The sequence below is a fragment of the Cupressus sempervirens genome, chromosome 2, assembly GCF_028749045.1.
Source record: "Cupressus sempervirens isolate cs-2001-9-10 chromosome 2, ASM2874904v1, whole genome shotgun sequence".
Lineage (NCBI taxonomy): Eukaryota > Viridiplantae > Streptophyta > Pinopsida > Cupressales > Cupressaceae > Cupressus > Cupressus sempervirens.
In genome coordinates, this window is record NC_143119.1 from 727010272 (window position 1) to 727032732 (window position 22461).

Consider the following 22461-nt stretch of genomic DNA (forward strand, 5'->3'; position numbering starts at 1 on the left):
AAAAGGGAGAACCTAGATTAAATAGAACACACTTTATATTACTAGAAAAAATGGTGAACCTAGAACAATAGAGCACACTTTAGACCACTAGATAAAAGGGTTAATCTAGATCAGATGAAGCTGATGCAATAGCATCATGGGTGTAAGGGCAATCTTGCATCACCCCAAAATATTTTTTGTTTATGCCTTTTTTAGTAAGGGGCATTTCAGTGTAGAGTTTCTATTTGTGGAAACTTATTGTTTTTAGTAAGTTGGTTATATGATCTCATAATGTTTTGATTTCATAGGTGGATGTTCATCTTAGATATACTAGTCTACTAGTTAAGCTTCAATTCCATACTATCTATATCGGTGAAGTAATTGAGAATTTTTGGTACTCGATCTTTGCACTCAAACTTGAAGGCATTAAAGGCTCTTAAATGAGGTTGAATCGTAGGTTGACAACACTTTACCATTAAGGCACTATAGATCAAGATTCATTGTTTCCAAAAAATGGTTATAATAGCCAATTGAGTCTATGGTTAAAATTTGATGACCTCTAGAAGTTGAGCTACCTAAAATTATACTTTAAAATTATTTTGAGAAGTCTTTGAAGTAATAAAATGTGAAAAATTAAATAATTTAGAGTTGGTCAGACTCAAGGGCTAGGCTAAAATCTAGAACCTTCCTGAGCGATGGAACTTTAACTATATTAAGAAGGCTCATAGGGTTGTCTAGGGTAGTTTTGGGAGGTTGTTCATAGCTATGTCTTGGAGAATATTGTAATGAAAATGCCCATGTGGCTTTGTATATTGTATTTTTGAAATCTACAATTCCATACTAGGGTGATAATAAAAAGCCTAATTTTTGTTATTGTAAATTGTTGTTGTTTCTCTTTTTCTATCATGTGTGTGATATTAAAAGGAGCACCCTTCACCAGAACATAGTTTAAACTACTAGATAAAAATGTGCATCTAGATAAGATAGAGCATAATTCATATTGTTAAATAAAAGGCCACACCCTTAATAGTTTTTTTGTGCTATAATACTTACCTTGAAAATCCTTCCCATAGAAGAGACCACCTAAAATTTGAACTAAATTTTAATGAGCCAAAATTCAATCTAGAGTTTTTGGGATGTTGTGAACTTGATGGTGAGGCTTATTAACCTCTAGTTTTCTTTGAAAAAATCCCACTTCCAAATCCATACAAAAAATGAAAATTTGGAGATCTTCATCACTTTTACAAAGACCGCCCAAGAAGGGATTATGACTATATTATCATCGAAATAACTCAAGATAATGCAAGTAGGCCAAATCTATATCTAAAACGAGTAGGAAAAATCTATATCTAAATCATATCTCATATCTAGTTTGAGAGAAAGGATAAGGCATTATGCACTTTGGACCTCAATATGTCATGGTATGAAAGATGATTGATAAGTTATAATTTGGAAAACGAATTTCTTAATCTTGAGTCCAACCCAGAATAAGACAATAATAAGATGTATGAAGGCTCATTATGACAGGTAATGGGTATCAAATGTATGGGAAGATGTGGAAATGTAAATATAACATGATCAAATATGTCAAAATATGTGTAAATAAAGGTAAATTAAAGATAGAGGAATGAAGCCAACTTCCCCCAAAACTATGCCACTTGTTAACATATAATTAAAATTGAGACATTCATTCAAAATAAATACACAACTCAATAAAATGATATAGACAATTGTATGCATAATACATTTATGTTGAAATAAATAGATTAAAGCTTAATCATGAGAGAAAGGATGAGACATTATGCATTTTGGATCTTAATATGTACATGCATTGATAAACAATAATTTTGAGCACAAATGTCTTAATTTCAAGTCTTACCTAGAATAAGAAACTAGTAAGATCTATTAGATTAATATGGACTACAATGTTCTCAATGATTATCAAATGTATGAAAATGTATATTAAAATTAAATACGACATGATCAAATATATTAGAATGTGTCCAAATAAAGGCAAATTAAAGATAAAACATAAATCCAACTTCACGCAATACTAAACCATTTGTCACTACATAGACATATTATGACAATTTTCTATAATTATATAAAACTAAATAAACAATAATATAAATATTTACATAGATAATACTTTATCTTTAAACTAAATAGATCAAATCTAAATGTAGATAAAATATGAGAAGAAAGATAAGACACTTTGAACCTCAATGTTTACATGGTCTAAGTGATAACCTAGAATTTTGAAAACCAATGTCTTAATCCTAAATCTGACATATATGACTGGTCTATCCAAATTGAGCTATCCATTGAAGAGAATACTTTCCAAATATCTATGAATCACCACAACACAATAAATTTAAAGGTGACTCATCATTAATATATTCAATAAATCTTCCAAACGGTGCAATGGTCTTAATCATAGTTGGTCTATATCCATTGAATTCAATTTGGGAACCATCCATTTTTACGTTGATCAATTTGGCAGATTAACAACCCTCTTATTTCTCGTGATATTCCTAGAGCCTTCTGGTTGACCCATGAACAGGCATATATTTGTTGTTTTCCCTGTATGATCAGATTCAGGCCAAGGAGGAGCTTCATCTCTCGTGATAGCATTTAATGCAGTCATATAACTAATCTCATCAAATATTCTCATCACGCCACCCAATAATTCCAATGCCCGAATTAATAATTCAATTGTTTGTAAGGTGGCATACTTTTGATTACAACTTACAAATTAGTTATTTTAAAATTCATTGTATCTATATAATTTTGATGTTTATATTTTGTTTTTATCTATTATCTTTTATTTGTTATGTTTTGATATAAGTCTCAGTACTTTAGCTAGTTATTTCAATGCCTTTATTTGTACGACAAGTCGCTAAAGTGGACATAAATAATCTAATTGTTTTGTGGTGTCTAATTCAGGTTGGCAGAATTATTCATAGTGAAAGAAACACATTTCTACTTTGATTTACTATCTTTTATCTAATAATAAGTAGGTAAGTTGATACTCTTTTGATTGCAAATTGCCAAAGAACATTATCTTAATTTATTTCATCTTCATAGTTTTGATGGTTATCTTATCAAATATTTTTTTCTTTGTCTTGTTTTATCTCTTATACTAGCCAGTTATTCCAATGTCCATAGTGAAAGAAGTGCATTTCTACTTTGATTTACTATCTTTTATCTAATAATAAGTAGGTAAGTCGATACACTTTTGGTTACAAATTGCCAAAGAACGTTATCTTAATTTATTTCATCTTCATAGTTTTGATGCTTATCTTATCAAATATTTTTTTCTCTGTCTTGTTTTATCTCTTACACTAGCCAGTTATTCCAATGTCCTCATTTATACGTCAAGTTGTTAAAGTTGAGATATATAACTAAATTTATTTGTAGTGTCTATTTCACATTGCTAGATTCATTTAAACATAGTAGCATTACTCACAGGAAAAATCAGAATTCTGCATTAATTTATTGTTTTATTTAAAAATGAGAGCACATGAATCCATGTTACTTTTAGTATAGTTGGGAGGACAAAAAATCATACATGAATAACTTTTTCATTTTTCAATTAGATTTTCTCTTACTACTGATTAGCATGTAACTTGACACAATTTCTTTAAAACTTGACAGAATAAGTTATCCTAGTTTTGTTCCATCTCTATGTAACTCATTTAGATTCACACCCAATCTAGAATATGCCCCATTTCAATATTATTTTTTAAAAGTGTACATGTTTCTATATTAACTAGTCCTCTTGATTTTAACTAGTTATTTCAATGCCTTTATTTGTACGACAAGTCGCTAAAGTGGACATAAATAATCCAATTGTCTTGTGGTGTCTAATTCAGGTTGGTAGAATTATTCATAGTGAAAGAAACACATTTCTAATTTGATTTACTATCTTTTATCTAATAATATGTAGGTAAGTTGATACACTCTTGATTACAAATTGCCAAAGAACATTATCTTAATTTATTTCATCTTCATAGTTTTGATGGTTATCTTATCAAATATTTTTTATTTGTCTTGTTTTATCTCTTACACTAGCCAGTTATTCCAATGTCCATAGTGAAAGAAACACATTTCTACTTTGATTTACTATTTTTTATCTAATAATAAGTAGGTGAGTTGATACGCTCTTGATTGCAAATTGCCAAAGAATATTATCTTAATTTATATCATCTTCACAGTTTTGATGGTTATCTTATCAAAAAAAAAATTCTTTGTCTTGTTTTATCTCTTACACTAGCCAGTTATTCCAATGTCCTCATTTATACGTCAAGTTGTTAAAGTTGAGATATATAACTAAATTTATTTGTGGTGTCTATTTCACATTGCTAGATTCGTTTAAACATAGTAGCATTTCTCATAGGAAAAATCAGAATTCTACATTAATTTAATGTCTTATTTAAAAAGGATAGCACATGAATCCATGTTACTTTTAGTATAGTTGGGAGAACAAAAAATCATATATGAATAACTTTTTCATTTTTCAATTAGATTTTTTCTTACTAATGATTAGTATGTAACTTGACACATTTTCTTTAAAACTTGACAAAATAAGTTATCCTAGTTTTCTTCCATCTCTATGTAACTCATTTAGATTCACACCCAATCTAGAATATCCCCCATTCCAATATTATTTTTAAAAAGTGTACATGTTTCTATATATTTTTAATAGAATTGTAATGGTGAAACTTGTAGATCCATATTTTTTTGTCTTCATTTTAATTAGATTGTGTTTTATGTAATTATTATATACTAACTTGGTTTATTTTTACTGAAAAACTTGACCAAAAACTATATCCTAATGTTAACATATGTCCATAATTTTGATGCCTATATTTTCCCCTCATCAACCATTCTCCTAGCTTTCCCTCTTGATTTATCTCTCACACTATCTGGTAATTCCAAAACCCTTATTTATACATCATGTTGCCAAAATCAACATAGATTGGCTTAATTTTATTGTGGTGTCTACTCACATTTTCAAATATATTTACACAATTACACTAAATCCATATTGAAAACATACATTTCTACATTGTTTTTCCACCAATAATTTAAAAAGGGTGCATATAATTAGATATATTTTAATATAATTGTATTGGTAAAAAGCACTACTAGTACATTTTTCTTTATTTATTTAGATTCACCTACTAATGAGTAGCATATAAAATAATGATTTTTAATTTTAAAATTTGATATATAATGTTATCTTAGTTTTAATTCATCTTCAATTTTGACCTAGACTCTTTTAAATATAGAATTTACAAGGCTCATGTTCTCTTTTCCAAATAGTTATTATGTTTTTTCTATAGAACAAATTATATTAAATTGCATACTACAATGTTGAATAAAATTATATTTCTTGAAACATTTCAACGTCCTATCTACCCTTAAATATTAATAACTATTATCAAGAAACATTCGCATAACAACATCATGGATCATTATAATTATAATTATTAATTTGTATCACCATATTGGACATATGACATGTTAATTGTTGGTGAATTAATTCACTTTGAACTTTTATCAAAGAAAAAATATTCCTTGCTTAATATAATATGCAGACACAACTAGTTAAAGGAAACAAATTTCAACTATCAAATTTAATTTAGATTAGATCCATAAGAAAGACTAAATTATATGTGTCCAGTTTATTTCTATAATCATAAATTTTATATATAGGTTCATATCTAAATTAATACACATTCTTGTTCATTTTTGACAATTCTATATGGTCTTGGAAAAGGTGTAATTTATTGGCACTATGGAAAACTTATTCTCGTCATCTATTGATGTTATATCTTCATTGGCTCCAGAGTTCAAGTTAAGTATTTTTTTAATCTTTTTTGTAACTATCACATTTATTTTAGTTTTTATAACAATATTGGTTATTAATCTTAGTTTATCATTATGATATAGTAAATTTATTGAAGATATTCATGTGAAGAAAATATGAATTTCTCATATTTTATGGTGATCCTAAAATTCCTAGAGATTCTCCATAGTCAACTTATTCCTTTTCCATTAGGTTTTATTCCTTATAATATTTATTATTATAAAAATTTCTTTGCAAATCTACTTAGATTTTAGATCCAAATTTACTTTGCATGTCTTGATTTATCTATATTTGGGTTCAATCCTTTATTGTATGACATATCTTTTATCCTACTCATCACCCTTGCTATGCATCATTGACATGTTTTTATTCAAGAGTTCTCATAGTTCAATATTTTTAGTCATTATCCATGTTCATATTATACATTTGAATATGTTTTATGTTTTCTAGTGTTTGACTCCTATATCTTGATGCTTTCATGTATCTTTGTGTTTTATTTCAGGAGTACCATTTCTATAGAAGTTTTATTCCCTCATGAATGTGATTATCCTCCATCATAGAGTTGATTAGTACTTTTTGTTTCCTCATTTTTTTTAAGTATGTCCATAAGCTTTATGCTACTTTTAATTTCCCTATAGCTATAAATAGTGACATGCAACCATAGTGATGTTTTACTTTTACACACCATTTATTCTCATGATTTTCTTTATGTTGTTGATACTTTATATCTAACCTCTACTTGTGTATATGTAGGGATCTTCCTTTATGTGATGATGATATAGGTGATCTCAATTTTTTTTCATTAAAAAAATTTACAAACTACGTAGTTCACTTATTTTCATGAGATTAATTTACTTATATTAATTTGATTAATTACCAAGTAACTTGCTTTTGTCATTTCCTTTAATAAATTGGCAATTGCATGAGATACTTGTTACAAGCTAGAGCTTTTGTTGCACCAAAAGATCGACCTATCAATGCTTGATACAACCACTAGACTTATAGAAAATAGGAGGCGGTTAAGCCATGCCATGAATTTCAAAGGGGAATGTTGGCAGTTAGTCCAACAATCCCCCCCTCAACATTTTACTCAAGGAGATTCAAAATTGTGACCAAGCTCTAATACCACTTGTTCCAAACTAGAGTTGTCGTTGCACCAAAAGATTAACCTATCAATGCCTGATACAATCACTTGACTTATAGAACATAGGAGCCAGTTAAACCATGTCATAAATCTCAAAGGGGAATGTTGTTGGTTAGTCCAATAATACTCTCATTTATCCTAAGTGATATATTGCTCAAGCCATGGAATGAAAGAGAGAAATACATAAGCTTAGTCTTAGATTTCAAGTTTTGATTATAAATATAATCAAAATTAAAAGATAATGCGATTGAAAATATTTAAGTAATTATGGAATACATTATTGTACACATAAATTTCCAAAAAAAAAAAAAGGACTATACATACACAAGAATAAATATTTATATGAAGATCTTCTAGAATTTTTAGTCGGTACATGTTTTAGACATTAATTGGTATAGTGGACTACTTATCATATTTTTATTACATGGATATTGATTATTATATTTTTATATGGCTTGTGTATCAATGATAGATAGATATATGCGAATATGATTATTACTTAAGTTTCTCTGTTTAATTATGAGTTATGTTTCTCTTTTTGAATGTGATTATTTAATGACCATGCCTTATTCCTTATGTTTACGTTTTAGATGCATTTATATGATGATACATTCTAACTCACAATTATGATAATATTTTTTATAATTATTAGGATATGATATATATTTGATGTATTTTTTTATATTAATATTCTCCATGACACATTTGTATGATAAAGCATGAATTTATGTTCCCCACTTGTGAGGACTGCAATATATAAGAGGGAGTATAAATAATCAACTTCACCTAGCTTCATAGGTATAAGTATGCTTTTAAAATCCTTGATGGTGAATGAGAGGAGATAATAATTAGTCCCATTAGAACTTAGCACTTGCCACCATATAAATTTAACAACAATCATGATCTTGAGATAGTGTTTGGATTGTCAAGGTGACATATCTTGGCCATTTGGGTATTATTGATATGGAATTCAATTTTGATCTATGCAATGAATGTTCTACATTTATTTGTGTGATTACTTATATTCTCTCTTATGAAGTCATAGATGATTATTTACTTATAAGGATTAACTAGCATATTTATTGATATATATGGTTATTGTTTACTCTCTCTTATATACTTCTATTTGACTATTAATTGGTAGTATAATAAATGATACACAGTTTTTTATTTTGTGAAGTATGAGAACACATTATATGTTTATTATACATACATGACTATATATATGTGCATAAATGTATTTATTAATAATATTATTGTTGCAAGAGCACCTTAGTCAAACTCTATAGGATTAGTTCTTTATTTTGCTTTTGGCATGTACTGACTCTAGCCAATTCAAGAGGGTGAGTTTGGGCCTTACTAGGTCATCTCTTTGTTTGTTTGAGTTGGTTCCTAAATGAAGTTTCCATTCTAGGAGGTTTTGGTTTGATTGTTTAAGTGGTGTTTGTGTTAGGGTTTATGGGTCTAGGACCATACGAGCATGAAGAAAGTGCGATTTTTAACCTATCTTGTCCTCCATGATGTTTTTACATTCCTTTGCATGGATTGGAGATCCTATATGTCATTTGGAGCAAGAGATGAGAAAGATGCCAACAAGATTTTAAGATTGACAAAGTTGTCAAATGGGACAAAATGGTCAAAAACATGTGGATTGATTATCTAAAGGCTGAATCATGCCTAGACATCATAAATGGACCATGTTATACTTTCTTGCAAGGTTCCAAGTGACAAAGGTTTAAAAATTGCAAAAATGCAAAAGTTGTCAGCAACTTTGTAAAGTTGCTTGACAACATTTGAGCAAGAATTGCATATGTCATGGTTTGGAGGTGGATGGTTGCCCTAAATGTTTGAAACTTCTTGGGAGGATTATAAAAATATGAAATGATGCATCCAAGGGTTAGAGATTATAAGAGGAAAGTTTTTTCATTTAGAAATACAAATTCTACCCAGTTTTGATAGTTTTTATTTTTTTTTCAGTTTGTTATCCTCAAGAATGGATTGAAGTTCAAGTCTTTGATTTGGATTAGTGTTGTTCATGTTTGTACAAACCTTTTTGTTTTAGATTTATAGGTTGTAGATGTTCATGGGTAAGTGCAAGAAGTTAGGTCTCACTTTTGGGCAAAATGTGGAAGTGTTATTCCTATTTTTAAATTTTTTTGTCAATTGAGGCCAAAATTTCAAGCATTTAGAGATTGAATATAAAAAAACTTCAGAATTAAAAATTGTAGTGTTTGGAATCTATGTTTTGAATATGTAATTTGTTTGTGTAGCCATATGATAGATGTATTTTTGGTATGGATCTTTAAAAACCACTTTTTGAAAATGCTTGTTTGAGGACCATACCACACTTGTGTGTGGAATATGCCATAATTTGAAACAAATAAATAATTTTTAAAAATCCTTTTGAAGGAAGTTACCTAATGTAGCAAAAATATTGATGATAATATTTTTCCTCAATTTTTTATTCAATAAATTTTGAATTGGCTATAAAGGTAAATTTTAAAACCTCTCATGTATGGACACCATAATTTGATCAAAATTTCACTTTTTTCATTTTTTTTTAACTCCAAAAGAATTCTATGTAGATTGATAACATATAAATTAATTTAAGAAAAATCTTAAAATATAAAATTTATTAAGGTTTTAGTGAACCTCACTATTTTACATTTAGGTACCACCTTTGATTAAAAAATAATACAAAAATAGTAAATAAAGTCATAACACTATAAAATTTTATATTTCTAAAATTAGGGCAGTGAGAATCTTAATGAGTTTTTGTTTCATAAAAAAAAACGATCAGGAAGACCCTCTAAAATTATGGCAAGGCGTGAGTTTGTCAGTTCAATGCCTTAGCCAATTCTTAAGAGGTCAAGGCATAGGCTTGGTCTCACCAAGCCTATCCCGAACCAAAATATGAGGCATGAGAAAAAATCCCACTCCATGTTGTAAGAAATGGGGCACCCATTATTTGAAATTCAAAAAATGGGTTTGTATTTTGAAAAAGTCAATTCAACATTTAAAACACATTTAAAATTCCCCCCCACAAATGATTTTTTTAAAAACGAGCACACATTAAAAGTAAAAAATGGGCACCCAATTTTTGAAAAATGCATACACATTTTTTATTTTTTTAAATGGGTGTCCATTTAAAAAAAATAAAAAATCAAATGTTTAATTTTTTCAAAAATGGGTACTCATTTTTTTAATATAAAATTGGGCACCCGATTTTTAAAAAATGTGCATCCATTTTTTGAATTTTGAATTAGGTACCCAAGCCTAATATAGGTACCCATTTTTTAAAAATGGGTGCCCATTTCTAAAAGAGCATGATCTCAATCTATGGACTTCCATGGAATTGAGACCCGACTTCTTGCTTCTACCCTCATCTAGTTAGATTTTAGATATTTTTGATAAACAAACTGTGTGCTGCTCCAGTCTTAGCAGTTTCCACAAAAATGGCTCCCCCATGAGTTCCTATGCTACATTCATCATGACATTAAGGGAAATGGGAATGGAGCTAGTGTACATACTGTATATAAATGCTTGGGCCCTGGAGAGATGCACAACTATTTTTAATGTGATGCCCTAGGCAATTCATAGTTAATTGGTTAGGCAATCATAGTGTTTGCAAGAAGGATTAGGGGTTTGAATGTGATGGATACTTCAAAATAGGAGTTGCAGAATGGAGAGGGGTGAGAGATGTTGCTATGTGCCAAAGGAGGGAGTTTCAAGACAAGTTTTTATGGGCTTTTGAATAGATCCTAGCTAATGTTGTCATTCATTTTGTGTAACCCTTAAATTTAGGCATTAAAATTTATTTCAGGTGTACAGATGGCTTGGAGACCTAAGACCCACAAAATCCTTTAGGTTTTCCAAAAGGGTACTCAAATCTAAAGTTATTTTTCCATCTTATTTAGAGAAAATTGGAGTTAAAACTCAAAAACCGAAGTAGGAGGGCTAATTCAATTAGGTCTAATTGGTGCAACTTGGGCAGTTTTGCAAGAATCAGTAGAAAACCCTATTGGAATTAAGTCTAGGAGGTTGAATAATATTCAAAAAATTATAAGGGAGTCTCTTTCCCTTTGATGTAGGTCAAATGAGCAAGATTGATCAAAACCTCAATTTGACAAGATGCTTGAACAATGCATTTGGTGAGTACAAGAAGCCAATACATTGGTGTAAGTAGGTAGTGAAGAATGGAGGGATAGGATAGATATCCTCTAGTGGTTAGGGAAATAAGGTGAATCCTAAGAGGTTGAGAGAAATCTTAAGTAAGTCCTAAAGGAAGAATAGGGTTGAGTGAGAAAACTACCTTGCATTACATTAGAGTGGTATCAGAGCCTAGTTGATTTGGGCTTGTGGTTATTAGATGTTTTAGACTATAGAGTTAGTTGGAGAATAAAATATGGTGACCAATGAAAAATTGGCCAAAGAAATGTATGAGAAAAAGGAGAGAAACATAATCCTTGAAGAAGCATTAGAAGAAATGAAAACAAAGTTAGAAGAAGTTGGTGAAGCAGCTAAAAAGAAAGACTAAGAAGGTGAAAGCGGCAATAGTAGTAAAGAAAAGATGGATGAAGAAGACCTTATCCTAGAGCCAAACCCTCCAATAAATTAAGATCCATTCCTAAAAGCCATCAAGGCATTAGGTGGAAAAGCACTAGAAGGGATTCCTTTGTTTAGTGGGAAGATGGATAATGAAATTGTAATGGAGTGGATTGAAGGGATGAAGAACCACTTTAAGTGTGAAGGGGTAAGTGAAGCACAAAGAGTTAAGGTGACCAAATATAGGCTAAGGGGATTAGCCCTAACATGGTGGAAGTATCTCCAAGAAGAGAGGGAGAAAGTGGGAAAGAAACCCATTGCAAATTGCAAAGCCATGGTAACGAAGGTGAAAGAACAATACTTACCAGAGGACTCTGAAGTTCCATTACATAAGAAGAGGCATAATTTAAAACAAAAGGAAATGGATGTGAAAAATTGCACTGAAGAGTTTCAAAATTTGTGTCTGAGGTTTATAGTAAAAGAAGATGAAACTATTAAAGTGGCTAGAGACCTAGGAGGCTTGAAATGGAATATACAAGAAGAGATCAGCCTATGGACTCTTACAATGGTCCACAAATGCTTCCAACTTGCTCTAAAAGTGGAAGAGAAGAACAAGAAGAAGGAAGAATCTAACTTTAGAGGAAAGGCTAAGGGAAGAGATGGAAGAGGTCAAAGGGGCTATGGTGGAAGAGAATCAAATTCTAGGCCACAAGGAGACAACAAGTTGACTGAACAACAAGAAGGAAGTTCAGGAAGATGAATTTTCAACAGAGATAGAGGCTCTAAAACTAGTTGGAGAGGAAGAATCATCAAGCAAGGGAGGGGGTCCTATTTTTCCACCATAAAGTGATAACATTACAATAAGCTAGAAAACCATGCATATAGGTTCCCTGAAAATGATTCAACCTCCCAAGGAAACACAAAAATGGTCAACTATGTGCAAGAAGAATCTAGCAGCAGTAATAAACACTCTGAGGTACCCCTAGAGTCAAAATAAGGGGAAAATCTAATGATAAAGAGAACTTTGATTAAAGTCAAAGAAGGGAACCCTTTAGGATCAAATACAAAATTATGGGGAAGGTGTGCAGAATCATTATTGACTTGGGCTCAATTGATAACATAATCATTGAAGATGCAATCATCAAGCTAAAGCTAAAAATAATCCCTCATGCCAACCCATATAAGGTCACATAGCTCAATAAAGGACAACATGTTCTTGTGGGAGAGCAAGAATGAGTAGAGTTCACCATAGGGAGGTACAAGGATAGAGTACTATGTGATATTCTTCTCATGGATGCATGTCACCTTCTACTTGGAAGGCCATGGAAATTTGATATCCAATCCATACATGATGGAACCAAAAATACCTACTCATTCAAAAAGGATGGGGTGACTTTCAAGATTTAGTCCTTGATAGAAGAAGGACAAATGAAGACCTCTGGTCCAAGTGTGATTATGGTTGGTGAGAAATAGTTCTTGAAGACCCTAGAGGAAGGAGATGGAGTTGGGTTTGCATTGGTTTTGAAACCTAAGGATGAAATTGTTGCCAAGAAAACAAAGATACCAAGGGAAGTACAAGAATTTCTTGAAGAGTAAAAAGCCATTGTTAGTGATGGACAACCTGCCACCCTACCTCCTAAGAGACTTGTTAGCCATCAAATAGATTTTATTCTAGGAGCTACCCTACCTAACAAAGATTCCTATAAGATTACCGCTCAACAAAATGAGGAAATTGCCAAACAAATCCAAAAGCTCCTAAACCAAGGCCTAACTAGGAAAGGAATTAGCCCTGTGCAATCCCTACTATTTTAGCACCCAAGAAAGGAGGAACTTGGAGACTTTTTACTGATTCTAGAGCTATTAATAGAATCACCATTAGGTATAGGTTCCCAATACCTAGAATTGAAGACTTAATGGATTGTCTAGGAGGGGCAAAATATGTCACCAAGATAGATTTGAAATGTGGCTACCACAAAATAGGAATAAATGAAGGGGATGAGTGGAAAACAAACTTCAAAAATATAGAAGGTTTGTATGAGTAGCTTGTAATGCCATTTGATTATCTAATGCTCCATCTACCTTCATGACGCTTTTGAATGAGGTATTGGTGTTAGAAATAGGGATTACTAAGAGAGGGGGGCGGGGTGGTGTAAATCAGCAATCTACAAAATTTAGTTGCCGACTAGATATTATTACTTTCTTTAAACCATGCATAACAAAGCAATAAAGTAATGTTGAATAGTAACAGTAACAATGCACAAAGATAACTCATGACACCATATTTTGTTAACTAGGGAAACTATTAGTGTAAATAATTAATCATTATTACACTTTACTTAAGTTTACTTAGGATAATGCATTTTTATATTAGTTTTCATGTAGACACTTAGGAATATGCATAGTCATATGAGTTGTCTTGTTGACAACACAGGAGTTAGCAACTTATTTGACCACATGGTGTCTACAAAATCTCTTTATGAGATACACCTATGTAAACTTATCCTCTCATCATCACACAAACTCCTATGCTCAGTGGAGAATAATCCACCTTTGGTGGACATGTGCTAAGTTGTAATCCTTATCTCTTTGCTGACTCCTAGTCATTCTAGTTGCCTTTATATATAGGCAGTTCTAGTGTGTATTCATCTGATATCCATTATCATTTTGATCATTATTGAGATTCTCATTTGATTATCATTAGTCTCTCTTGTGCTATCTATTGAGCTTCTTGATCTTGGTATTGAATTATTGCCTTAGGAAGATTCTTACATGGTATTAGAGCCATTGGAGTTTCATTACATAGCTATTTGAGAGATTTTTATTACAGGTCAAGATTGGAGCTTACTGGTGCAAATTAGATATTGGTATCACATTTAGAAGGTCAAAAACCCCCAAATCAACTTTTGTTTCATCAAAATTAGACATCTGAGATGAAATCTAGAGTTTTTTTTTTTGAAGGTGCAACGGTGGTGATTTAGGAAAAATAATTACAAAGTTGATTTTTAAATAGTGATATCTCCCTCATACGGATTCCTTTTTTCAAGAATTTTTTTTCTGGGGGGGTAGAATTTCATGATCTATACATTGGTGCAGGTTGTTTGAGATCTTTGTTCCTTAATTTTTTGAAAAAATTCCAATCCCAATTTTCACAACTTTGAAGGCTTCGTTTGGGCTCATATGGACATAGATTCAGGTGCTATTATTTTTGAAAGTGGATGATTTTTTGTCTACATTCTAGATCTAGTATTAGTTTGGAATAATTTTGAGTAGACATAGTACTTTCATAATTTGGTCTTTTTTGGCATATTTTAGCACTTGTAATTAGATCCTTGAGAGATCTTGTGTGTTATATTGTTGAGTCTAATATAGTTTCATATGTGTTGTTGTAAAATTAGAAGTCCACTTAGACCCTAAATTGGCAAGTGGCTATTGTGATCACACTAAGTATAAAGTGCCTAAAGCATTCATTTGGAGGGGGTTCTTTGATTGAGTGAAAAAGGGGGGGTGTCTCTTGGTGTTGTGTTTCTTTCTTCTTGTTGTTATCTTTCTTTCCTTGCATTATGGGAAACATTAAGGTTCCAAAATTAACACCAAATAATTATACCACATGGTCAATTAAAAAATAGTGTGAGTTAATGAATGAAGAAGTTTTTCAATATGTAGATGGATCTCTTCCTAAACTCATAGGTGATAAAGTAACTCAAAGTGATATCTATGCTTGGGAATTGGCAGATAGAAAAGCCCTAGAAATCCTTAGGTTAGGGGTTGATGACAAGATCCTTTTATCATATCATAAAATATGATACATCCAAGGAAACTTGTAATGCCCTTAACAATCTATATGGGAAAGTGACTGAGGAGGATGTCTACAAGATTGAAGATAAACTTATCTCCCTAGATCCTAAGAACTTTGATTCCATCAAGAATTTTATCATTAAGGTGAATAAGTTGAGAAGAAAACTTGATGATTATGGTAGTCCCATTAAGGATGATAGGTTGATTTATCTAATTCAAAATAAGCTACCATAAAACTACGCTACACTTGGCTCTACTTTCAATACCTCAAAGGAAACCTTAAGGGATTCTTATCAGAAACTCACTTTTGATGAATATGCCTAGTTGTTAGAAAATAAATAAGCTAAGTTGATAACAATGGGGATTCTCAAGTCTTCAAAGTCTAAGGTATTGGTGGCTAACATTGAGAGCTCCAAAAATCCAACTGGTGGAACTTCAAACAAAGGCAAGGGTAAAAAGAAGATGAAAGATAATAAACAAGGGGACACAAAAAAGTCACCACCTAAATCAAATCAACAAAAAAGAAAGTCTTTTCCTAATACCAACAAAAAGGGGGACACTAATCAGGAAAAGAAAAAGTGTGCCTATTGTAAAAGAATTGATCATGATGAACATGAGTGTTATCACAAGTAGATTGATGAATTGAAAAACATCATGAAGAAGCACAATGTTCCATTGCCTAGTGCTTATAAGGAAAAGCGGTCTTCATCTTCAAATTCTAAGAGAAAAGGGCAAGCTTTAGTCACACACACTATCAATTAGGGGGAAGATATTATTGACTCAGGTGCCACACATCACATGTGGGCTTCAAAGAGAGATTTTTATTCAATGACACCTTCAAAGGTACCTCACATCTTTGTAGGGGATGATACTAAAGTAGAAGTTGAAGGAAAAGGTGAAGTTGAGATGGAAAGTGGAGCATTCAAAGATGTTCTCTATGTTCCTAATATTACCTCCAACCTTCTTTGAGTCTACCAAATCACTCACTATGAATGTGGAAACAAGGTTGAATTTCTTCCAGATCTAGTTGTTGTGAAAAGCAGCAGAGATGATTCTATGGTTGCAATATGTAAAGCTAAACATGATTCAAGGCTTTACACTTTATCTTCCTTTGTGCCTAAATATAATGGACAAGCCTTGTTAATTCATTCAAATAAAAAAAGAAAATTGTGGCATAAGAGGTTTGGACATCTCAACTACATGTGTCTTCAATAGCTTAGTAGCAAGAATATGGTTCTCAGATGGTGTTTGTTTAGGTTCCACATGTGGGAATCATCTAGAAGAAAAGTTTGATGAGGGGAAGTATTGGAGAAGAAAAAATGTTCTTGACCTTGTTCATAGTGATGTGGTGGGCCCATTTCCAATGCCATCATTTGGAAAGTCTCGCTATGCACTCACCTTCATTGATGACTATTCTTGCTATACTTGGATATTCTTCATGGCTCATAAGAGTGAAGTGTTTGAAAAATTTCACAGCTTCAAGGCTCAAGTAGAAAAGTAGTCAGAGAAAGCCATCAAGGTTCTTCAAACAGATAATGGAAGGGAGTATCTAAACTCAAGACTTATATATTTTTGTACTCAAGAGGCAATTGACCTTCAGAATTTAGTACCATACACTCCATAGAAAAATGGTGTTGCAAAAAGGAAGAACAAAACCCTCAAGGAGATAAGCACTTGCATGTTACTACATAAGTCTCTTGATCAAGTTTTTTGGGCTGAAGCAATCAATTGTGCAAACTACATCTAGAATAGGAGTCCTCATAAAGCATTGGATGGTTTAACTCCTTTTGAAGCTTAGACTAGAAGGAAACTTACTGTAAAGCACTTTAGAGTCTTTGTTTGTCTAGTATGGGTATGAATACCTCCACAAAAACACAAGGCATTGGAACCTCAAACTAAAGCTTTCATCTTTGTTGGTTATGCAAACTCTCATAAAGCCTACAAATTGATGGATCTAGAGACACATGAAATTTTCTATGAGAGGAGTGTAAACTTTCAAGAAAGTTTTCCAAGCTTTACTTCTTCAACTCCTCCTTCTTCCTCCTTTATTGAAGAGAGTGACAGTGATGACAGTGACTTGGAAGATGTCCATCCATGATCCAAATAGAGGCAACAAATAGATGAGATTGAGGAAATCCCTTCTAATTCTACATCTTCTTCCACTAGACCAAAATGGGCTTAGCAAATATTGGATGCGGTAGGACCATTGGTAGGGAATCCTTCAAATACTAGGAGGACAAGATCACAACACAACTCACTTCCTCATGCTTATATTATAGTTGCTTCTAATCCTCAATCATTCAAAGAAGCTTTATGAATTCTAGAATGGGATAAAGAAATGGAGGAAGAGTACAATTCTCTTATGAGAAACAACACACAGGATTTAGTCTCTCTTCCTAAGGGAAGAAAATTGGTTTAGTGTAAGTGGATCTATCAAACCAAGTTTATAGTAGATGGAAGTCTTCATCAGTATAAGACAAGACTTATTGAAAAAGGTTTCTCTTAGGTGCCTAGTATTGACTACACTGAGACCTTTGCCCTAGTTGCAAAAATGAACTCCATTCGTTTGACACTAGATATAGTTGCATCTCAAAGATGGGTTGTTCATCAAATAGATGTGAAGAGTGCATTCTTGAATGGTGATCTTTATGAGGAGATTTATATGGAACAGCCACATGGTTTCATTCAAGATTCTACTTTGGTTTGCAAGTTGAAAAAGTTTATCTATGGACTAAAATAAGCTTGAAGAGCTTGGTATGCCAAGATGGATTCTTTCCTTCTCTCAGTAGGGTTCACCAAATATCATTTAGATTTGAATGTCTACATTCTTCATCAAGATGATTCTCACTTGCTACTTATGATTTATGTTGATGACTTAATCATTACAGGGAGTACAACATCCATCATTGATAGTGTCAAGTCTACTTTGCAAGATAGATTTTCCATGATAGACTTGGGTCTACTTCATTATTTCCTTTGTATTGAGATACAAAAATCTTCATTAGGAATCACATTATCTCAACCCAAGTATGCTCTTGACCTACTTGCTCAATTTCACATGAGTGATTGCAAGGCTACATCTACTCCATTTCTTTTGGTGTTAAGTTAGAAGCAAAGTGCTCCACTCCACTTGTTGATGCTACTTTGTATAGATAGTTGGTTGGAAGTCTCATCTAATTGACACATACACGCCCTAATATATCATTTGCAATTGACATGGTTTCTTGACTTATGCAAGAGCCACATGAACTTCACTGGAAGGAAGTCAAAAGCATCTTAAACTATATCTAGGGTACACATACATATGGGATATGCTATGCAGCAAGTACTAGACTACAGTTAGTGGGTTATATAGACTTAGACTATGCAGGGGATCTTGATTCTTGCAAAAGAACTTCAAGATACATGTTTCATCTTGGTTCTAACCCCATTTTCTAGTAGAGTAAAAAGTAGAACATTGTTTCTCTTTCATCTATTGAGGTTGAGTATCGAGGAGCTATCACTTCAGCTACAGAAGCTATTTAGTTACAACATATTCTGAAGGAGTTTGGTTTTGACATACCTAGACCCACAATCATACATTATGATGATCAGAGTGCCACTAAAATCTCAAAACACATTGAAGGTCATATCCACTACATCAGAGAGCTGATTCATGCGTAGGTCATTACATTGTAGTATTGTCCTATAGAACAACAAATTGTAGATATCTTCACCAAGGTCTTCACTGAGATCAAGCATCTTCATTTCTAAGATCTCTTGGGTGCAGGATATTTCACCAAGGGGGGTCAAATGACTCTTCTCTTCTTTATTGTACTTATCTCTCTTTTTGGAGGAGGTTTTGCCCATGAGGTTTTCCCTCTTTCTCTATTTTCAGAGAGATTGCATTGCATTTCATAGCATTGTATGTAGAGAATTGCATTTGTACATGGGTACCTAACATGACCTAGTAGTTGGGACCCACATTGCATCTTGTATTTAGCTTTGTGAGCTTAAGTGCATTCCCCTAAGTTGCACTTAAGGGGGGTGTTAGTGTAAATAATTAATTATTATTACACTTTACTTAATTTTACGTAGGAGAATGCATTTTTTTATTAGTTTTCATGTAGACACTTAGGAATATGTATAGTCATATGAGTTTTCTTGTTGACAACACAAGAGTTAGCAACTTACTTGAGCACATGGTCTCTACATCTCTTGATGAGATACACCTATGTAAACTTATCCTCTTATCATCTCACAAACTCCTATGCTCAATGGAGGATAATCCACCTTTGGTGGACATGTGCTGATTTGTAATCCTTGTCTCTTTGTTGACTCCTAGTCATTCTAGTTGCCTTTATATAAAGGCACTTCTAGTGTGTATTCATCTGATATCTATTATCATTTTGATCATTATTGTGATTATCATTTGATCATTACTAGTCTCTCTTGTGCTATCTATTGAGATTCTTGATCTTGGTGTTGAATGATTGCCTTAGGGAAATTCTTACAGAAACCATGGCCAAGGGAAAACCCTGATGGGGATGATACCCACTAGATAATATACTGATATATATGTTCTTTGCTAGAGGATGGACCCTGTTAGGAGTCAATGAAAAAATTCAATATAACAGTCCTATTAGGAGTTGTAGTGTAATGTATGCAAGATAAGCCCATTGCCCAAACATGCAATTTTAACTACAAGAAGAGCTCACTACTCAAACAAGTAATCTATTTTTATTTTCCTTTCTTGTCTAATCTCTAATCTTCAGCTTGATCTCAGATCACCAAATAGTTCATACAAAACTTTGCATATATCACTTTCACAAAAGTTCACTCACAAATATGCTCTCACAATACATCAAGATTACACACTTCTTATCACAAGAAGTCCTTTGCACAAATACCTTTCCTTTAAATAAAATACTATTGGGTTAGTTAAGACCACAATTCACTTTTCCAAGTTAGAGTAAACATCTAGGATGTTGGCCCTAATTGGACAAGTAATTGTTTTGCAACCAAAACAATTATTTCCTTCAGTTTCATTGTCTTGCTTCATCAAAACATGATTAATTCTATTTTGAACACTCTTTACAAACTTTTGAGATTATACACATGATTACCAACATGTATACTATCTCCATGTAACTTTGCTTGCCATAATATGACATTTGCAACATGTTATAAACAAAACAATATACTATTGTAATCCAAATTCTATACTTAGACAAATTTCTGATCAACAAACACTAAATATCTTTATTTCTGGGGTTTAGTTTCAACATGTACATCATGTAATGCCATTAATGACAATAATTAAGCCAATTGTCAACAATCTCCCCCTTTGGCATTGATGGCAAAAAAAAAAAGGAAAATTGGCTAAGTGACAAAAACTTAACTATAAAAATAAACATACATCTATTACAACTTTACAACTTTACATATATGCTCCTCCTTACAATATACTTCATACTATTCATGTATTTCTCCCAACAATATCATGTATACAATTTTCTTTACTATTACTCCCCATTTGACATCAATGACAAAAGTCACAAAATGTCAAGATTATGTCCAAAACTATCAAAACTATTGTTCTTGCCTTTATGCTGAAATAATTTTCATACAATCTTCAAAAATAGTTTTCAAGCTATCCATACCTATTGTCCATGTCTCTTTTGTAGACTCTGCTGATGTGAGAATTGCACATAATTTATATGATGCAATCCCAACTACATTGATATCTGAATACAAAAAGTTAGTGTATGTGTCCTTGGCCTTGAAACATTCTTCTAGTTTTTTCTCAACAAATGATAACTTTAGTGCAATAGATTATCTGAAATTAGATGTTCTCTTCAATAGCTACTCTTTCTGAAGTTCTAGTTTCTTGATCTCACTATGAATACTAGCAACTTGGCTCTCAATATCATCAACTTTACTTGATGGGTGCTGGATTAGGCTAGATAAAGCCTCTAACTCATTCAACTTTGCCTCTAACTAACTATCCAAATCCTAAGTTAGTTTGTATGATAAGGTACACTTAACATACAAGAATGTCCCTTCCTACTGACACTTCCAAAGTTCTTTTATGCAGGTATCAAGATTGACTAAGTCTTTCTTGATATTCTGGTAGATAGTGCTAAATAAGTTATCATCATGGGAGTTCTAATATTTTCCCTTTGCAACATTAAGAAAATTTGTAAACTCTTCATCAAAACATTTTAGCATTGCTTATGCTCTTAGTTCTGGATTTGACTCAGTGTGTTGTATTGTCAATGTACTATGCAATCTACTAGTCACTTCCATCAAAGATCTTTGTAAACTCTTTACTTTCCAATTTTTCTCAATTAACTTGGTCAAGGATGAGATCAAATCTATTTGATCATCATCATCAGTAGATAGACCGGAAAGAGAGAGTAGAGTTGATGAACTAGGTGGTTTATTTTCATCCTCCCTCTATTTCTTTGTTGCTTCCTTGGCTTTCCTCTCTTCCCCTTCTTTCCTTTCTTTTTCTTCTCTTTCCTTCTTCTCTTCTGATCTTTTGTTTTCCTTTTCCTCTATTTTCCTTTTCCTTTCTTCTTTTGCAATTCTTCTATTATCTTCTTCTTCCTTTCTTTTCTTTTCAACCTTAAGCAATTGTTGCTTGGCTTCCTCTATCTTTTTCTTTTCAATTTCTATAAGCCTCTTTTCTTCCTTAATTTTCTTTAGCTTATCTTCCACATACTCGATACCAGGTACATTTGGTTTAGAGCCACCAAATGGTTTTGTATCATCAATGTTCAGAGTAACATTGGTTTGATCAATCTTCATGGTATCACCACTTATTGATACTTCTACTCTTTTGGGGGCTAGAAGAGTTGTTGTCTATGATTCTGACATCTTGCTAATAGCTATTGTTGTCTCTTTCCTCAACTTATCCTTCTCACCAACCATGAATAAAAGTGGTCTTAACTTAATTCGCAAGTATGGGGAGAGGTTATTCAGCAATCTCTTAATCTCATCTTCATCATCAGTCTTGTAGATTGTCCTTAACATGGACTTCTAAAGTTCAAGGTCTTCTTCCCTTGGTGGAGTCTTTTTTTCTATAAGTCTCTCATAGACTTTCTGGTTCACAACTTCTTTGATATCCTTCATACTTAGA